This window comes from Dermacentor silvarum, chromosome 9 (genome assembly GCF_013339745.2).
Source record: "Dermacentor silvarum isolate Dsil-2018 chromosome 9, BIME_Dsil_1.4, whole genome shotgun sequence".
NCBI lineage: Eukaryota > Metazoa > Arthropoda > Arachnida > Ixodida > Ixodidae > Dermacentor > Dermacentor silvarum.
The window spans coordinates 132,781,384-132,787,383 of NC_051162.1; positions in this window are offsets into that span (position 1 = coordinate 132,781,384).

The window sequence follows — 6,000 nt, forward strand, 5'->3', positions numbered from 1 at the left end:
CCCCTAGCAAGAAGTGTAATACAATCCAACCCGAGCATTACACCTCTCGCTGGAGGTGACGTCACTGCAGTAGCTTCAACGTCATCATCAACCGGAGGAGAAGAAGCGGAAGACAAGGCTGCGAAGCGAAGAGCGCGTGATGCCGAACGCAAGCGAGCGAAGCGAGCTGCCGATACCGAACTCCGTGCTCGGGAAGCCGCTGCGAAACGCAAACGCCGAGCCGAAGATCTGGAAATGTGTCGTTAAAGAACATTGTCTTTGAAACTGCGTTGAGAGCAATCGCCAACTGCAGAGGATCAACACAAACAGGTGCTGATGAATGTGTAAATAAATGGTTACGGTACAAATCCTCGTCTCGTCATTAATTTACGCCATTAAAATTACTACGCCGTGTACTCTCGGCGCAAGAAATGCATTCGCATTTCCTCACGATTTCCTTCGGGGAGGTGGGGGCAATTTTTTTTAGCTTGGCCATTTCTGGCAGAAGGTATCGCCGGTGTTCGCCATTACCCCTGCAAACATGTGCACGACGTCCTCGAATGTGTGCAATGATGCTGACCTTTGCTGGCTTAACATGTCAATCAGCAAATCACTGTGCAAAATCAGGCGTCCTGGTTCAAGGTCGTCATCGTAGAATGCTATTACCGTAGAACTTCTTTCTGGGGTTTTACGTGTCAAAACCAGTTCTGATTATGAGGCACGTCGTAGTGGAGGGCTCCAGATTAATTTTGACCACCTGGGGTTCTTTAACGTGCACTACAACGCAAGCACATGGGCGTTTTTGCATTTCGCCTCCATTGAAATGCGGCCGCCGCGCCCAGGATTCGACCCCGCTACCTCGTGCTCAGCAGCGCAACGCCTTAGCTGACTGAGCCACCCCGGCGTTCTTCCTATGGCAAGCTGCTCAATGTGGGACTTATGCTGCCACATACCTGGTGTTTAACAAAGACAGCACTGTGTCAAGTACTTCATAGAACCTCTGGCAGTACATGTCACTCGCTGATGGAAACATGAGAGCTGAGGAACCTTCTTGATAGCGGCGTGGAGTCTTCTTTTGCCTAGCAGCTAGAACACATGGGTCCTCAACTACTACTTTTCCTGCCTCTGCCATACATACGCGTCACGCGCTTTGTTTTGGAGTTAATGTGCGCCGAGTTCAAGCTTGGGCCATCCGAGATGGCTGGTCCCTTCACGTGCGCTGTCTCCCCGCGCGCCTACTGTTATGTTTCCGCTAGTGCTTATGCGGTGAAACTACGCATCCTTTTCAGCGTCAGACGGGTTCTGGCGAAGTACCGATAAGCGAGGTGCCCACTGTTGGTTTTGTCGTTGGTGCTCACGGTGTGTTTGTAGCCGGTGCACATTGCAACGTCCGCAGTGCGGTAGAAGCGAGCTCGGCACCTGTTTTCTATTTCTCATTTTATTGCGACAGCAATTGTATCGACACTTCAGGCAAATTTTCGCTGTCGTCGTCGCCGTGATATTCCGCATAAAGTCCAAAAGTTATATGAGTGAGCGACCTATACACTGGGGGTGCGAGAAAAAGCCCGTAACGCTGAGCTGAAAAGGATGGCGGCTTGATGGACATTATCTTCCCATGCGCTCAATATTCGGGTTAGTTGGAGGTCACGTGATCAAATGCGTGCATGGGGAGGAGAGCACACGCGTCTTCTCATCTAGCCCTGCCGCAGCTGCGAATGATTGGTGCAGTTGACGCTTACGCGGCCCACGTGCCGTATCCAATTGTTGGTAATCATTTGGGGGGGGGGGGGGGGGTGCAATGATCAAGGGCAAGCAGGGAAGGCTGCTAACTTCATGCGCGCTGTCTTCCTTCTTAGGAAGTTTTTCCGCGCCCCAAGTGTTGTAGATCTTATAGCCTAAGTTAAGAGACACGGGTAATTGGGAGATCGCTGGCAGATGCCGTCCTGTAGTGGACATAAAAATATGATGATGAATTTAATTTTCGGAGTCGCGGTGAATCGCATGGCTGTACGAACCGTTCGCCCCCGCTGCCGACGTTCTTCATAATGCCAGCGTTGTGATAGCGACTGCTCGTGGTCATCCAGCGAGATAATTACAGATTTACATGGTCCGTGCATTACACGATGTTTGTTATTTTAATTAGTAAGTAAATGTTAGTACAATTCATATAGACGATATAACCAACGTACAGATGACTCGTGTGAGAGCCCCACTTTTTTGCCGCAATTTTTACGAGCCTTACATGGGACCGGGCCATTTTATCTAATTTCTCCAACTACGAGTATGAAATCCACCGTAAACCTTTGCGATCGCCTCCTCTCGCCATCTATAGTCGTGTACAACTTTAGAAGGCAGCGGCATTCGCCCCTCAAAGGCGGATGCACACGAGCATCCACCAATAGGCACGCACTCTAGACTGACGTCACGAGCCAGACAGACGGTGACTCCGCCGACGGAGAGAGAATAAACTTTAGTACAATATCGTGGAGACCAGTTGTGCCTCGAAGGTGGAGACCTTAGTCTGGGGCCCCATAGGTAGCAGCCACCGCCTTGGCACGGTCAACGAGCCATTGCTGGCCAGTCGCCGTCGCGTCGGTCAGCCGCTCCTCCCGGTGGGGTTTGGAACGGGAGGGACGTTGGGAATGTCTTGGCAAAGCCAGACCATATGCAGTAGGGTGGGGCGGTCGCCGCAGTGCGGGCATTGAGCTGGACCACGGGAGAGGTAGGAATAGAAAAGGGGCATCGGGAAAGTATTCGTCTGTAGTTGTCACCAACAGACAGCCTGTCGGCGAGTAAGAGAAGGATGAGGTGGGGGATAGTGTTGCCGTGTTAGGCGTATCTCAGCAAGCTGGGATGCGTACGAGAAAGGTTACGGTCGGATGATGTCAGAGCGATCCCCCGCGGCTCGGTGATGGAGGACATGGCAGCCCGCGCTTCGAGCTGGGCCGAGCCGCGTTCGGTACTATTTCTTTAGTCGCGGTGGCTAGCGGCTGCTGCGCTTCAGTGATCAGGGCGGGGTGCCTCTCTTGTCTTCTTAAGCTGTAACCGACTTATTTTTATGCAGGTGTGACGCGCGAAAGTACGCTGCACGGGAAAATTCGCAGTGGAGTGCGATCGGAATCAGCGCTGAACGCGATTGCCAATTCTCGGTTGGATTAAAAAAAAATTAAAAATATGTGCTTTCAAGGTGGGGGGTACGGCTCGTACACGGATTTAGACGGGAAGAATCTTCCTTCGTGTAACTGTCTTATGCTTCGCTATCGCTAATACTGCTTCGCCTTTCCGGCAAAACTACTGCCTCTTTTTCTTTTTTTTTCCTTTTATTATGAGTCCTAGTAAAAGCTCTGCTGTGCATTACTGCTATTGATTCTGATTTCGAGTGAATCAGGCTTGGCGTCACTTCGGTTACTAAGTTAATTAAATATACTTATGACCTCTGCATGCACGTTGGGATGTTTCCATCCGCGATAAATGTTGTAATTGTTTTTTTTTTTTTTAGTGAGTTGCCAGCATTACATACTGGAAATGGAAGCAACGCTGAGACACATATCATTCACGTGCATTTCATACACCGTTGATAAAAAACTCTGCTGAAGGGGTCACTGCAGTCTGCAGGTCACTTTCATTGTCAAAAAAGGGGCGCAAAGCAATTTGTAGCGAGTTGAACATACAGCAACATATTCATTCTAGACATAGGCTATTCATATCATTAAAAAGAATTGTTAGTTGGCTACTTCTTTCTCTTTAAAAATATAATAACCTTTGTCCTGTGTACACATTGAAATATAATGTGGCTGTGCATGGTGCTCACACTGGAAATTAAAATATGTTGAAGTGAAAAAATACGGATGAGTTAGCCGCCGTTGGTGCTTCTAATGCGCTTGTTTTCCTATTACCAGGATTTTCAGAAATAAAGCGAAAGTGTGAATAAAAGCCGTGCACGTCCGTGTCAACAATGATGCAGTTAGGTTTTAGGCACAATAACATTTCAAAGGAAAAGGTAGAGGCAACTCAAAAGAAACCGTAAACGATTCGGGTAACAGGACTCTGGTAATGACATCTTAAGACCGGGGGAGGGGGGCTTCATTTTCCCGTAAGCCTGGAGTGCATCTCGAATGTAGCCGTCTTCCAAACGCTCAGGATGCCATAAAAGCTTCATTTTAACTTCCGTGGCCTGAGGTAGGGTGGCTAGAAGGGGAGGTGTGAATACCGGCGGCGCAAGCGTGACCCCTCAGCGCACCGATGCCGCAGGGCGGCGCTGTTGACCGAGGCGCGGGAAGGCACGCAACCGAAATGAGCGCATCGCCAGCCTCGGGTATCGCGCGTCGTCTGCGAGCGTCATGGAATATACGTCTTTATCCATGAAATCAACGTTTTATCAGCCCACGTCACTACTCCTGTGAGATTTTACGGGCCCAGTTAGCATTGCGTCGATAGATTCAAACGCGGTTTTTTTTTTTTTTTTTTTCCTCCGGATCAGGATCATAGGGGCTGGGGGCTCTGGAATAATTTCGACCACTTCGGGTTCTTTAACGCGCACTCACACCTTACGGCACACAGGTGCCTTGCATTTCGACTCCCTCTAAATGCGACCGTCGTCGTCGAGGTCAGCAGTAATCACCCTATGCGTGCCGTACGTACGACCTGCAAACTGCAGTCATTACCCGATTACTTCTCGACGTACAAACCACTTTGTGCCAGCGCTTGAAGACGTGTAGCATGTCCTTTCGACGCTCAAATAAGCAATTTACTATGATTTCAGACAGCAACAGATCTGGTCATAAAATAGTTCATTTAAGTGAGAAAAACAACTATGGGAAAATTTGATCTACAACACGCAATATTTCGGTGCTTTCAGTTTATTCTCAGTGCCCTGCTGAATGACACCTTTAAGCAAAAAATGAATCCTTGTTACGCAATAAAAACGTACAACTGATGCTGTCAGGGCAGCAGAATGCTCTAGGCAACCAATTTTTGGCACATCAATTGATGAACTGCATAAACTTTGCCACAGCTTTGGCATGCAATTAAACGAGTGAGGTTGTTTTTAATAAGGGCATTAATTGACCAGCTTGTAGAATGGTACTGATAGACTGATAGATATAAAAGGCCCCCAAAATCCCTTCTGTTTGTTCTTTAGATTCCACAAAGGTGTCGCTGTGAAGCTGCCCAGCCAAGTAGATGCTACAGCTGGGCCGCGATTTTGTAGCGATGTCTTATGACTTATTTTGGAATAGTCTTATCATCCACCGCTCACGGCCGGCTGATCCCGTTGATAACGCGAGCGGACCGTAGCTCTGAACACTGACAAAGCGCGATAAGCGCGAAAAGGCATTATTACTTTAAAGTCATCGCTACAAAATAGCGGCCCTGGCAAGTCCTTCTCCAATGAAGAACACTACCATTTTGGTTAACACAACAGGCGCAGCATTTCGTTCAATGCAAACTCTGCAGTCCAGTAACGAGCAATGTTTTGTTTAAACTTTTGCAGTGACCACAGTTCCAAAGGTCGCTTAAGCTCGATAATGAACAATTCTTCTGCGACTGGACTGGGCATTCCATCCCGCTGTATATTTACAGCCTCCACGTCTGCCGGTGGGCATGTATTCCCCCGTCTTGTCAATAGACAAGCGCCGCTTCTCTTGTAAGATAATAATAATAATACTTTATTCGTACTCAGAGAGTCGAATATGTAGTCCAGGCATACAGCGTCATAGTAGGCGGAACTGCCTATACCGGAGTGGTTTGCGTGCCGAACCTGGGACCCGTGGAGCGTGTGAGACATCTCTTCTTTTTCTTTCTTTCGTCAGAGTCCTTCTAATGTATTTTGGCAAGTTCGGAAGTACTGTGGGCACGGCATCTTCTGAGAGGGCAGGAATGTGACGTGATATCAAGACTGCAGTTCCATTAATAAAGTCACGAACGATAAACCTAAGGAAACAAAAAAAAAAAAGAATAAGAAGAAGAAAAGGCGGTGGTGATCAGATTGAGCTAGCGTGAAAGGCCTCGTGAATAATACGA